This window comes from Podarcis muralis, chromosome 7 (genome assembly GCF_964188315.1).
Source record: "Podarcis muralis chromosome 7, rPodMur119.hap1.1, whole genome shotgun sequence".
In the NCBI taxonomy this organism is placed as follows: domain Eukaryota; kingdom Metazoa; phylum Chordata; class Lepidosauria; order Squamata; family Lacertidae; genus Podarcis; species Podarcis muralis.
Genome location: NC_135661.1, coordinates 56,867,157 through 56,881,502, shown reverse-complemented (window position 1 = coordinate 56,881,502; position 14,346 = coordinate 56,867,157). Strand labels below are relative to the sequence as shown.

The window sequence follows — 14,346 nt, the reverse complement described above, 5'->3', positions numbered from 1 at the left end:
AGGTCAGGGTTCTGAATTAAAAACCCAGAGTTGTGTGTTTGTCTTTGTACATGATTTGCAGAAGGATTAATACGCAGTGCAAAACATAAGACTTGCTGCTTGATCGTACGCCCTTCTGTAGTTGTTGCAACACAAGCAGAGACTTCTACTGCAGCATCCTGTGCAAGGAAAGCTGAGCAGACCAGCACTATCCTACCTTGCTTCCTTCTGGAATCAGACGAGCACCACTTTCCCTGTTTCACTTTTTGCAGGTGTTGGGAGCTCTGAGCCTCTGTGGCACAAGGAAATTTCCCCTCCCTCAAATAAAAGAAGCAGCGACTTCTTCAGCTTGGAAAGGGGTAGGGGTGGATCTGACTGCTTGTTTGGTAGAAGGAGCCAGAGCCCTTGACCCTTCTGTGCCTCGTGTGCAACAGAGCCTGGGATCAAGCCCTTAGTCCTCCTTGGCCCTTTCAAAGCCACCATAGTTGCACTTTGTCAAGCCAGCCACCTTAACATTGAGCTGATGTTTTTAAAATGATTCTTGTTTTTCTTTGTCTGTGCAGAGGCTGAAAAGGTTTTGAATATTCACCGCACTTCTTTATTTGGGAAGAAAACCCCTCCCCATACAAACAGGCCAACAAATTCCTCTTAGACCAAACCTTCAACAACGCAGTCCTTTGGATAATGGACACTTGTTACTCTTTGTTTGATTACATCTCAATTATCACTTGATGGCAAGAGCACAATTAATACCCTAGGTTGTTTGTTAAAAAACTCCTAATTAAAACCGATTCCTGCTTTTTCCTTGTGTGTGTATAAAAGCCAGCATTCTGTCAGGCTGCTGAATTGTGAGCGAGCTCTCCATTCAGCCGGGCAAAAGACACCATTAATTGGTGAGTGGGATTTTCGTGGCAGAATCAGCACAGCCCGTCTGAGTGCCAATCTTTACTGCCACTTAAAGGAGGAAACTCCTCACCTTCCCTCCCAGACCGCTGCAGGAAGGGTATCACTCTCTGCTGTATAGGACATGTCTACACTGCAGTCCACTGCGCCACACGCTTGCAAGGCATTGGTTTGCAGAACTGTCATCACCTTTAGACCTGATCATTATCCCTTGTAACTTCTGCCAAATTCAAAGGGAAAATGCTCCATTCTGTTTATGCAGCAGTGGGCTAAGCTTTGCCAGCAAAGTCTGGCTTCAGGCATCAATGCTGGTGGCTGCTTGAGATTTTTTGGTTTGGTTTGGTTTGGTTTTTCTGCTGCCTGCTAGATTAAGGATTGGGACAACCCTGCAAAACAAGTGCATAAAAAAATTCTCTCTCACAACATTATTTTTTATTTTTGTTTTAGTCTGCTTGACCATACATCATTCATTCATTCATTTAAATATACCACTCTGATTGTATTTACAGTTGCTTGTCCTGAGATGTGTTGTGTTTTACAGTAGCCGTGTTTGTACATAATAATGCTAGAATATAAAGCAAGTTTCGTAAGCCATATTGTAAATATGTTGCAAGCTAGTGTTCATAGCTCAAAAATTTTCACTTGTGGCCCCATTTGCACAAGCAGGTAAAGAAGCATGATGTCTGAATCTAGGTTGGGACACCATAAGAAGCTCTTCATTTTATTATTTTTTTATTATTCATTTCATTTCTCTACTACTTTATATTTTTAACCTACCCTAAAACATCAAATAAAAACAATCCAAAATAAAACACTGCAGAAGAAAGTCAAATATAAAGTATACATTCAAATCAATATTATCTGAAAAATTTCAAAATACAGTGATACCTCGGGTTAAGTACTTAACTCGTTCCAGAGGTCCGTACTTAACCTGAAACTGTTCTTAACCTGAAGCACCACTTTAGCTAATGGGGCCTCCTGCTGCCGCTGTGCCGCCGTAGCACAATTTCTGTTCTCATCCTGAAGCAAGGTTCTTAACCTGAAGCACTATTTCTGGGTTAGTGGAGTCTGTAACCTGAAGCGTATATAACCCGAGGTACCACTGTAAAACATTGCAAAAGAAGTCAATTCCAGAATGCACATTTAATGCAGCAAAGTTAACAAAAAAAAATTTATTTCAAAAGAAAACATTACTAAACAAAGTCAAATATAAAATGCACATTTAAAATATAATTAGCAAGAGAATAAAATATTAAGCATAGAACATACCTACTGCTGTTGCTGCCAGTGGTGATTCATGGCAGGTGGCAGCTGTGGAGGCTCAGTCACCTGAGTCTGCAAACATGGCCTTCGGCCCTTTTGTAGCTGGAGTCAGTCAGGGCCTCACCCAGGCTAGGACAGAAAAGGCCTGCAAGAAAGGGAGCAGGTCTTCCAGGACTCACATCCAGGATATCATGGTTGGAATACCCACTTGTGTAGTGGGAATGTTTTCACAGCTTATTTTTACTGTTGTTAGCCGCTCTGAGCCCGGCTTTGGCTGGGGAGGGTGGGATATAAATAAATTATGATGATGATGATGAAGAAGAAGAAGAAGAAGAAGAAGAAGAAGAAGAAGAAGAAGAAGAAGAAGAAGAAACCAAGCTCTATGCCTTCAATTAGAAAGTTGTATAATTGTTATCTCTTAGATGGGAGGGCATTCCACAAGGTGGGCACCACTCCCGAGAAGGCTTCTGCTTGGTTCCCTGTAACTTCTTCTCACAATGAGGGAACCGCCGGAAGGCCCTCAGAACTGGACCTTAATGCCTAGGCTGAATGATGGGGGTGGAGATGCTCCTTCAGGTATACAGGGCAGAAGCTGTTTGGTGCTTTAAAGGTCAACACCAACACTTTGCATTGTACTCAGAAATGCACTGGGAACCAATGTAGATCTTTTAGGACTGGTGTTATATGGTCTCTGGTGGCTGCTCCCAGTCTTCAGTCTGGTAGTCACATTCTGGGTTGATTGTAGTTTCTGAGTCACCTTCAAAGGTAACCCCATGTAGAGTGTATTGACCTGCACCACCATGGACAGCTGAGAGTCCAGAAAGACCCCAAGACTGTGCACTTGGTTCTTTAGGGGTACAGTTACCCCATTCAGGACCAGGAAGTCCTCCAGACCTGCCTGACCTCTGTCCCTCAGAAACAGTACTTCTATGTTGTTGAGATTCAACCTGATCCAACCTCCAACCGCATCCAGACCCTCACACAGGACGTTCACTGTCTTCACTAGTTGTGATTTAAATGAAAGGTAGAGCTGGGTATCATCTGCATACTGGTGAACACTCAGCCCTGTCTCCCTGATGATCTCTCCCAGTGGTTTCATACAGAAATAACAGTTGGTCTGTCAAGTTGTTTGCTGTTTATTCTGATTGGTAGTGGCTCTCCAAGGTCCCAGGAGGAGGAAATTCCTGGCCCTGATATATGAAATCTTTTAACTGGATTGGCCAGGGTTTGAACTTGGGACCTTCTGCATTCAAATCATGTGCTCTGCCTCTAATAGGCAGTGCTCATCCCATGGAGTTCATTTAATTTTAGTCTATTTGCTTCTTCATAGGGGCCTCTTTTCCATCTCCACTTCCCATCTGCCCAAGTACCCTGTGCACCTGACCTGTGAGCAACACTCATGGTCTCCTCTCCTTTTCTGTTCCTTGGCCCAGCAGTCTTGTGGGTGGCCTTGAGAAAAATCAGAATAAATTATGCAAAAAATACAGATTTGGTTTGTTTGCATAGTGGATTTGGTTATAGAATTTGGTGTTGTGCTTATTGCATATAGAAACTAGATCACCCTTCTTTTGTGCAGGATATCTGCAGTCCTGCATATGAATTGCAAAAACATTTGCCACTGTAGAAGACTTGTGCACTAAATGAACCCCTTAGAATAAAAAAGATAAACACTTGAATTAGATCTTTTTAAAGGAGGTGGTCTTCTTCCTGTCTCTGTTTCACCTGAAACTAGACAGCTTTTCCTGAAATGGCATCTAGCTGGATTCCCCTTTTGAGAATCTCTGTGTAAGAGATACCCAACTCTCACCCCTGAGACTGCTGGTACAAGGTTCCAGCTTCTGAGTACAGCATCTGTTTGATCTGAAACAAGGAGGGTTTGGCTTCTTGCAGTGATAAAGGAACTGCTCCCCTAGGATTGTTCCTTGTCGCAGCAAAGTGAGCCAGCACTCAGGTGTTGCTAATTTCAAAGGACAAAAGTGCAGCAATGAAGAGGCCACTTGGATGCTTGTGTAGCCTGAGAACCAGTCTCAGGCAGGCAGTCCCTACTTGGCCTTTGACATTGAAATGCCCGAATTACTAAGCACATATTGTAACGTTATGGCAACCAGGAAACATAACATTTATAATTCTGTATTTCACTTAGCTTCACAAGGCTTTTTCTACTGTTTGCCATTCATGAAGCCTTGCCAGTTGTTGCAGCCCACCCCAATATCTCATAATTCAGTTCCAAAGTGGAAGCCAGACACTCAGTCTGAAAGTCAGATTTTAAATTGGTCTCTGGCTTGTGTGCTCTTCTCTCTCTCTCTCCTCTCTCTCTCTCTCTCTCTCCTCTCTCTCTCTCTCTCTCTGCGTGCGCTTAGGTGATAGTATGTTATTCTATTTCTCCCCCTTTCCTTCAAATACACACTCACTTCTACAAAACTGCAACTGAGAGGGAATCGGTCACTCAAAACCACAAGCCTGCAACCTAGCTGGAATTTGAACTTGGGTTATCCAAGTTTGCCATTCTTCCTGCTGAACTATACTATAATTTTTTCTTACAAAGTATGATTGTGGAAAAAGAACAAATCTTTAGGGCTCTTAACACCTGCCTTCAAAGGGAGATTGTTCCCTAGTGGCTTATTTCTCCCATCCACACTAACTTCATTTCATTAATAGGGCACAATTTGAGATGCTAGCTTTGACCCACAAAGCTCAAAATGGTTTTGGACCCTTCAAGGAGTGGCTTCCTGCCTATCTCCGACTTGATTTTCTTCATCTGATAGAGCCCTCATTTAATATGCAATACAGTATGTTGGACAAATTCAAAACCACCTAGAGATGTTTTCTGTGGGTGAACATATGTGAGGGCTACATTAGGAGTATATCTTTAAAATGTCTATGGTTCTGGGTGTTGTTTTGTGATCTTTTATGGTTTACTGTTGTATTTCACAAAGTACGTTCCCTAAACCCATGTGGATGGGGCAGATTTTAAATCCAGTAAACAAAGAAAATGTTTTATCAGATATTGCCAGTTTGTAGTGGTTTGGCACAATTGATACACCATTGAATGCAATTTTAATGTACAGCTGTATTTTTTTATTTTTAAAAAACCCTTTAGCTCAGCTCATGAAGATCACTAACTGCATTGATAAAGAACATCATGTGCATTAATGGAGGGCTCTGGGCCATTAGCTGTGCTTTGTAAAATGCTTTATCGTGGCCTTGTACCCTGCGCATTTGCAATTGCGTCTGTTAATGCTCCTTATTTTTCTTTATGATGAGGGTTGGGTGAGGCAAGATGGAGAGGAGGAGGAAACACCCACTTCTCGATTCTTCTCTGGATTTCTGCACTGTAATGATGGCACCATCACCTGACTCTCAGGAAAGGCTGGCCTGCCTTGAATTGTGGGGTGACTGGCTCTTTCAGCATGCTTTAATCTTGGTTCTGTTGCATCCCCCACGTTCCTGATTTTAATTGTGTAGCTGCTGCTGTATAGCATTTCCTATGCCGACGATGACCGACATATGTTAAACATACCACGCCCAGCCTTATCGCTTGCTGAAACATTTGTTTGGCTTTTGAAACCTTTTTCTGCATGGAATATTTTCTCCCTTTTGTAGCCAGCCACAATCACTAGTTTGAGGTTAAATACACGCTGCAGAATAATAATGTTATTATATCGCGTATGGATTTGTGCGTTACGTGTGACTGCAATGCGTGTGAGTGTGTGAATTAGAAAATACATGCATAGGTACATCTCAGACACTGTATATTATTTGGCTTCTTAGTGAACCCCAGCAGCACCCAGATCTAACCTCGTCAAGAATGCAAGCAACATATTTTAGTGAACAAAGGTGCCAATCAGTCCGCCAGCCATCAGTGTGTAAATAAGAATGCAGACATTGTTCCAGAGTCTTCTGTGAGTCTTAAGATGGCAGAATCACATTTCTATATAGTAATGATGATCTGGCTGTCCCTTATTGCAGCCTCGTGTTTTGTGCAAATTCATGGCGGCTTGTGAAGAGAATAGCTTTACAAGCTGGTGTTGCAATGTGTAGCCACAGCCCTGCACCTCCAGTGCAGGAAATGCATTTTCCACATTAACCAAACATGACAGCTGAAACGGTTATTAACCATGCAAGATGTCGGAAGTCATCAAAAATTCACATTGGAGTAATTGCAGTGGCTTGGGGGTGGGGGTGGGAAAAAGAAACCCTTGTTAAATCTTTCTCTGCTTGCATCTCATCTTTTCCTTCCCTTCTCTCCTCCCCGCTCTTAAATCTTACATGGTACATTCCATTAACAATAAAGTATCCTTCTGTAACCTATAAACGCTCCCTTCAGTAACTGGTTTCACACCAGTGCTGCCTATCCTTGGTGAAGGACAGCCCTGAGCAAATGCCACCGCTGCTTTGCTGGCAGTGGTGTTCCACTGTGGGAACAGCTGCTTTCTCATTGTCTTGCTGGACTCTTCACTGTCTCAGCCATAGCAGAGCTTGCAGGGGGTTTCCCACCCTTGAGAAGAAAAACTGTGAGCTCTGATACAGGAAGATTTGAGGTGCCTGGACCCAAATGCCAGGCATTTAAAGTATTGCAACTCACCCCGACAAGGTTTGTAACTTCTCAGTTCTGTAGCCCACAAGACAGGAATGCATTTTACACGTTGTTTGTTTGTTGAAATGCATGTATATGCATTTAACACAAAGAACTCAGTCTTGAACAGTTTAGCTCTTTCTTTTCTGTAGTAATGAAAGATACAAATGTGGATTGTTTTTAAATATGTAGAAATTGGGAGTTGATTTAGAAAAATAGCTGTGATAATTTAAAAATAAAATATTAGATTTTTGCTTCTGCTAATTCCCCTTCTCCCTTTGGAACAGTTGTGAGGGAGGGGCGTCTGTTGTCTGCTTTTAAAATATATCCATTTATTCACCTCCTTAGAATCCTTTGCTGCTTATTTTCTTAAAATGTAGGCAAAAGTCAGGAGTGCTACGTTTTTAAGGTGTAGCCTGCTGATTTCATTGAAGATATTACCATCCTTGGGTGGTAGATTTTTCAAAGAGAAATATCTGTAAATTGGATTTGTGATATAACTGTGGTGGAAATCTATATATGTTCCAGTTTGTATAGACACTTGCTTTATATTCTTAGAAATTCAGTTGTGAAATATATAGATGAAGCCCTAATTTTAAGGGAGGGTGTCAATAAATAAAGAGTTATTATTTATTTCCTGGTTTTGAAGTATATTCTCTCCCCCACTGAAAGTGGTTTGAATTAGGTATAATTGATAGTCAGTCACTTTTTACCTTGTTAGGTTTTGGGCATGAGTCAGTACTCTGAACTTAGAATTTCTTAGCCATGTAAAACAACGAAGGAGAGAGAGAGAGAGAGAGAGAGAGAGCGCATATATTTCTGTGGAGTGGCTGATTTGGTTTTGCCTGTAACATAGTATTCTTCCTTCATTGGGGAAGCTAAGCTAAAGAAAGGTTTCTATTTTATACATCTCTTGATGTGGTACAGACAGTTAAGGATTCATCCAACCAGTTTAGAGGTTGTACTTCAAAATCATTAAGGTGTAGACTGGACGGTTGCCTGGTCCCTTTTCCTTGTTCCATGAGAAATGCGACAACTAGCTTGGCACACAGATGTTGCTGTGTGGCAACATTCTTTGACCAAACAGTTGTGTGTTAAGCCTGGTTTAAAAGGGAGCATTGCTACAGAGACAGCTTGGCAATCCCATATATATATATAGAGAGAGAGAGAGAGAGAGAGAGAATGAGAGAGAGGAGAGACAATGAGATGTTCATGCAAAGATGGAGTTTGCCACTGTCCCTAAGTGGGAGATGCCTCAGTTATTCTTGCAGTTTTGCACTGTCTTATAGCAAATTATTTTCCTTTGTCTGAAGAGGGTGGGAACCAGAGTTCAAATATGAGCTCTGTAAATCAACGTATGGGGAGGTGGGAGGGGTAGACACCTAAATCCCCATCTAGAATCCCTAGGTCCAGCTTGCCTCTTTTAAAACCATGCTCTGGGTGTTTTTGGGTTGCAGTTGTCTTGTGTGTTTGTGATTAAAATGTTTAGCTTTCATGTCTTAACATATCACATACATTCTATAGAAGAGAGTATGCATTTTATTTTTTATTTTAAAAAATGAGGGTGTGGATATGCATACTGTTGAATGAGGGAAAATGGAAACCTTTTGTCTTCTGTGTGTCTTTACCACATTGGTCTCATGGTCATAAGTGTGAAAAAGTTTAAAATGGGGAATTTATTGCAGAAGCAGTGTTTCTTTATCAAGCCTACAATAATTAATGGACATAAATCACTTATTATAGCAGGAATTGATAAAATACATGGCTATTATTAAATAAGTTTTGTAGATTGTGTTAAATAATGTTTCAAACATCAAATTTCTATACACATTTAATTTCTATAATGTGTTTAGGAACTATATCCATTTTTAATTATGTACCATTTTTATAAGGCCAAATGTTTTAACAGAAATGAACAAATTAATTCCAGCCGTATCACCACCTATTTAAAACTTTTTTTTTGCTCAAGAGTGATTCCTTCTCTCTCCCCCCCCCCTGCTGTCAGAGGAGGAATAGTATTTGTTTCTCAGTCTAATCATCTATTTAACAAATGATTCATTAATTTCCAATGGTATTGTTGCAATTTGTCTTATTTGAATTTAAGATTCATAGGTGACTGTCTTGGTGCAATGTATGAGATAACTATTTAAAGTAGACACCTGAAGTCTCAGATCTGTTGATTCTTCCAAATTGCCTCACCCCACCCCACCCTAATGTATTAATATCAAGTATGGTATTTTCATGCTTGCTGCCCCTTTGTTGTAATCTTATACGCATTGATCATACCAGTGTGGGAAAAATAGGTTGTAGCTTTGAAAGTTTGATTGTGACAAAGTTCTTCCAACCCTTCAAATGCTCGGAAAGAAAATTATTAAATGACATTTTCAAAAGTGTCGCAGTGAGTGAGCGTGTCCATCTCCTGGTTCTGCATTTTGCATCTCCATTTAACTTGGTTATCATATTTCAGTGCTTGCAATATACCGAGAAGGCTTTTTCGAAGCAGGCGTTGCCCAGCAAGTGGGCGTTGGTGTGTGCAGATGCTGAACACTTGGTAGATGGAAGGTGGGGTAGTGGGGAAGCTTATAACTCTTGGCTTTTTTACAGAAACTGCAAGATCTTTAGTGTTTCCAGGGAAAAGAATCATAAGCAGGTACATGGGATTGTCTCAGGGCAAGAAAAATGAAGTGTTTAAAATCAGTTGTATTTTAGGTCTGGGGAAGCTTTCAAGCTTAAAGAAACAACGCTAAAATGAACCAAAGAGTGTGAAATGTGGGCAGCAAAGAAGCTTTTAAAAAAATGTGTTTGAGCACATGCACTACATTTTAATGTAGTTGTTATGAAGCGTATAGCTCCATTTGCAATAGTACAAGAATATATGTGTCGGTAAAAATCCAGCTATGAAAATGCTTCTGAAAAGCTGCAGATGAAGCATTTCTGACAGGGAGCCAGAGGGCTGACTGTTAAAAAAAAGGAGAGATATCATGTGAACAGGAGTAACATGGTGAAGACAGAGGAGTTGCCTTTTCAGCCTAAGAAACTCAGTAGGACAGAGGATCAGTGACAGTGTTAATTGCTGGGTGGTTTTCTTATATATTTCAGAGGGGCTATTGGTTTTGGTTTTGATTTTTGGATGGCATTCCAGGGAAGCTGTTCATTGATATAACTCATTTGAAGCCAATGATTCTACACCAATGGTGGGGTTTTTATCAGCTAATTTATGATGGCTTTTAAAGTGTTTCTAATATGACGAATGTTAAAATCAGACTTCTTTGCAATGGCAAAAGCGCAGTGTTGTCTCCAGGTAGACACTGGAGATAGATGGGGTATGTGTGTGTTACTTGTTCTTTTTTTCAAAAAATAAACTTCTCCTTGGGTAACAAGTTTATGCATGGCTACTCAGAAGTAAGCCCTGTTGAGTACAGTTGGGGTTTACTCCCAGGTAAGCGAGTATAGGATTGTAGCCCAAGTCCCTATGGCTCATGGAGCTTCTCTTTGTCTTTATATTGGGAAACAGACTCCCCTACCTCTTGTATTCCCAAAGAAAGCCTCTTTCCATTGATTTTTCATAATTTCCTAACCCTGCTTGAATGCATTGAATGCTGAGAGCTAAGGCGGGGTCCTGGAGTAGCAGAATTGTGCTTTTCTGCCCCTTGTACCTGAGGACAGTGCAATAGCAGAAACCACAGCTACATAAAAGAAGGAAGGGTAAAAAGACACATCTAGATTATTTTGAGGTTGTATGAGAAAGAAAGCATTAATGTTGCTTCCTTGAAAAATAAAAGGCATACGTGTAACTTCAGTACTAAAATGGCAGCAAAAAGCAATAAAATGGCGTCACGAGGAAAAATTAGTTAACTAGCCTGATTTCAGGGCGTTCCCCTTGCTCATTCTGAGGAAGATGATTCTTTTCAGTTCTGCTTGCTGCCAGTTATGACCATCATTTTTCAGTTTCCATTCTAGAACCAGAAATAACTCCTTTTCCATTTTTTATACCTTTGCATCCAGTTTTGAGCAAGTGTGTATGGGAGCCTCTTTAATGGAAAATTATATTTTAAATTATCTTTTTCTTATTATGGCATTTCTCTATTCTAAGAATAAACTATCATTTAAAAGGACTCTCTCTGTGTGCCTCAGAAGATTAACCTTTCTTTCAAATAACCATGCTTGACTCCTTAGAAGCATCATATGAGTTCCTGCAACTTAATGCGAGGGGACAGGACATCAGTGGACATGGTAAATTTGTGGTTTAGAACAGGTGTTCTATCGGGGTGCCATACACAGTAGCATATATCCAGCTAGAAGTATAATGGCGTGCCAATGCTCAAGATGGCTTGCCATAGCATTTGAAGCACTGGTCCCAGCATTTCACTAGGTATAGTTCAGCCAGCACATAGAATGTGGAGTTACAAGAGCTTGCAGAACTACTTACAGAACTGATTTTGTGAAGTCTGTATATTGCTGAGCCCAGAGGAAGGCTGAAAGCAGAATGTGTACTTTTAATGTAAAAATTAGTTTAATTTTTCTGTCATCACCATTATTAGTTATAATAATCTCTGGCCCAAAAAACACAACAACTGTGACAGAATTCCTGTCCGGAAATCTGAGAATAGCTTGGTAGTAGTGAAACCAAATAAGACAGGGTTTAATTTATTTGTTTGATAGTAAACAAATATTCACTGACCCCAAATTTAGGTCCAGGCTATCAACTGGGACACAGACCTTCAAATGATGATAAACTTCCAATAGCTGGTAAGAGGTCTTTTCCTGTCCCTTCTACAAATTCTCAGCTATGAACTAAATTATTTTGTCAAAAATAATGGTCAACAAGAACTGAGAAGAATATTGTTTGGAACCTTGGAGCATTAAAGACCATCTTCTGATAGTGAAATATTAGGTGAAAGAAAAAACAAATGCACTAATTTTATTTTTATTTTTTTCTACGTATTTATGTAGCTCAAACTTTGAAGTAGTATTACATGGATTTATAATTACAGTAGTACCTCGGGTTACATACACTTCAGATTACATACGCTTCAGGTTACAGACTCCGCTAACCCAGAAATAGTGCTTCAGGTTAAGAACTTTGCTTCAGGATGAGAACAGAAATCATGCTCCGGCGGTACAGCAGCAGCAGGCGGCCCCATTAGCTAAAGTGGTGCTTCAGGTTAAGAACAGTTTCAGGTTAAGAACGGACCTCCGGAACGAATTAAGTACCACTGTACTCTCTTTAACAGATTATTAACTCAAAGTAGATTTACTGCCTGGTGGAATTGACTCCTAGAGACAGCTCAAAACTGAACCTTGCCATGCACTCATATGCCCCATTCATATTGCATGCATTTTTAAAGCTTAACAAGTGTCTGGTGCCAAGTATGAAATGTCAGTGTTAATATACATTTCAACAGAAATAAATTACAAGCAGAATTAGATTAAATCATGATCGACTAATGGTACCCTTCCCAATGCTTTGAGTTAGAAATTTCAATTTAAAAAACAAACAAACTGATGAAGTTATTTCAGAATTTGAAGGTTAAAATGGCTGCCGGCACTATTGCTGCTGCTGTTGTCAGAAGCACCCTCATAAAAATGGAGGTCAATGACAGTAAGATTAGTCCCGCCTCCTCCTCCTCCTCCTCCTCCTCCTTTTTCTTCTTCATGTTTGCATGCTTTCTGCATACTTACTGGCGAAATTGCCATTCCAAATGGCATTGTCTCATATACCAAACTTATTCAGGGTGGTTAGCTCAGTTTGCTTTGGATATCCAAACCCTTCAGCTGGCACCCAAATATTAAATGCGGAGCCCTTGTCAGATTTCCAGTTGTAATTGAACTTCTCTTTTAAACATCCCCGTGTTGGGTCTGATCCATCCTTCATGGCCGCAGCTTTAATTTCATTGTGGGCTGTATGTATCTCAGTCTGAGCTTTCCTGAAATGAATGGAGATGACCCAGCAGTCGTGTTTGATGGGTTGCGTCCATTGTCTGCAGCAATGCAGCTATTTGAAGCCTTGTGTGAGGACTGTGATTCCTTCTCTATGCACATGTTGGAGTTTTACTGGGGTGTACAAAATTCCAAGACCTCCTCACCTGTCAGCCTTGTTCTAAACTTGGTTTAAAATTCCCTTTCTAATTTGCACATCATTTAGTTTCAAACAAAAGAAACGATCACACTTTTATATATAGTTGCTAAAACACATTTACGAAGCTTGATACCACATGTGGTATATCATTTTGTTGTCAAGTTAGAGAGAGCTGCTGCATTTGCTTTTTTATTTAAGGGTATTCTAGATGCTCACCAGTCTGCAGTGCAGTTCAGTGCAATAAGTCATAGTGAGCTGGTTCAGGTGTAATGCCAAACCATGGTTTGGTGTGATAAGAGCAAGCCTTCAGGGAAGTTGAGGCCATGCTCCCTGCCTTTTCCTCCCACCCTCTATGCTGTAGTTCCTTCTCTACTTCACCAAGCCTTTATTCGGCACTACAAATACAGGCCATCATAAAACATCCATATATAAAATGTTAAAATATATACAAAAACAGTCATGTAAAATATGTCATAACGAGGGTTTTCGTTGGAGTTTCTTCCCGCTAAATAGTACCATTCACTACTCTTAAGAGATACTATTGACAAAAACTCAGCTACGCTTGCAGTTACTTCTGAGTCAGACAGATAGAATCTGATATTTTCATTGTGCAGTGATGTTAGACTACCCAAAAATGGGGATAGCACACATTTGCGTAACTGGTTGTAGAATGGACAGTATTAAATAATATGTTCTACAGTGTCTGGTACATTCAATGTCTATTTTTTATGGGGATGTTTAAATATCTGTTCTTGACAAAAGCTGAGGGGAAAACGTTCAGTCGGGCTAACATGTTGGAATAGAATTATTAATTTTGAAATATAAGTGCCCCTGTTATCTGTTGTATTTAAACCATAGAACTTGGGGGAGCAATTTTTTTTTACAGCTGACTCAATGTTTTGTTTTTCAATGTCCCTTAATCTGGTTTGAATATTGTGATAAATATATTGCTCATAGTTCCCACTCTCTACTCCTAGTTTGTGGCAAACTATAGTTCACCCTAACCCAACAAACCTAATATTTACATTTGCCCTGCAAACCAGGGTTGCAATCCATAACCAAATCACAATTTGCTAGTTTAGACCAAACAGCAAGTGGGTTCCCTCAAACTAGGAGATGGATTACTACATTGGGGTCGTGTTTCAGAATTTGGTGTTATATCTGAACAAGCTCAACATCTAACCCTTCACAGTTTTGTTACCTTAAGAAAACTCTGGAAGAAGGTCTTCAGTGATATGTACTTGGTAGGGCTGGTCCTAGTCGTTTTGCCGTGCATGATTCACAAATTGCAGCCTAGGATCCCTTGCAATGCTGCAAACAATCTTGGGCCTGCCTCTGAGTTGTCTTCTACTTCTTTTAGTGACCCTGAAAATAATGCCATACCAAACAACTGTGTTGTTAGTGCAGATGGGCTGTCTCTAACAGAACGTCTGTTTTTTTGCTTGGTTTAACACCCTGTCCACGACTTCCTGCTCACCATCTTTTCTGCTCTATGATCAGCATGTTCTACTTTCCTTGTAAAGAATCCTCATACAGAATTGTCTCT

General features: G+C 40.3%; 1 protein-coding gene across 2 annotated transcripts in view; it reads left to right on the top strand.

Annotated features, from left to right (window-relative positions):
* NUP93 (nucleoporin 93) overlaps positions 1–14,346 on the top strand; it is a 76,302-nt gene that overhangs the window by 28,301 nt on the left and 33,655 nt on the right. Inside the window, exon 1 of one of the 2 annotated variants that reach the window (XM_028739253.2) lies at positions 6,715–6,739. The exons of the other annotated variant lie outside the window; for it this stretch is intronic. The gene's annotated coding sequence lies outside the window, so the exon portion shown is untranslated. Of the gene's footprint in view, positions 1–6,714; positions 6,740–14,346 lie in introns of those variants that run through there. 2 annotated transcript variants of the gene reach the window in all.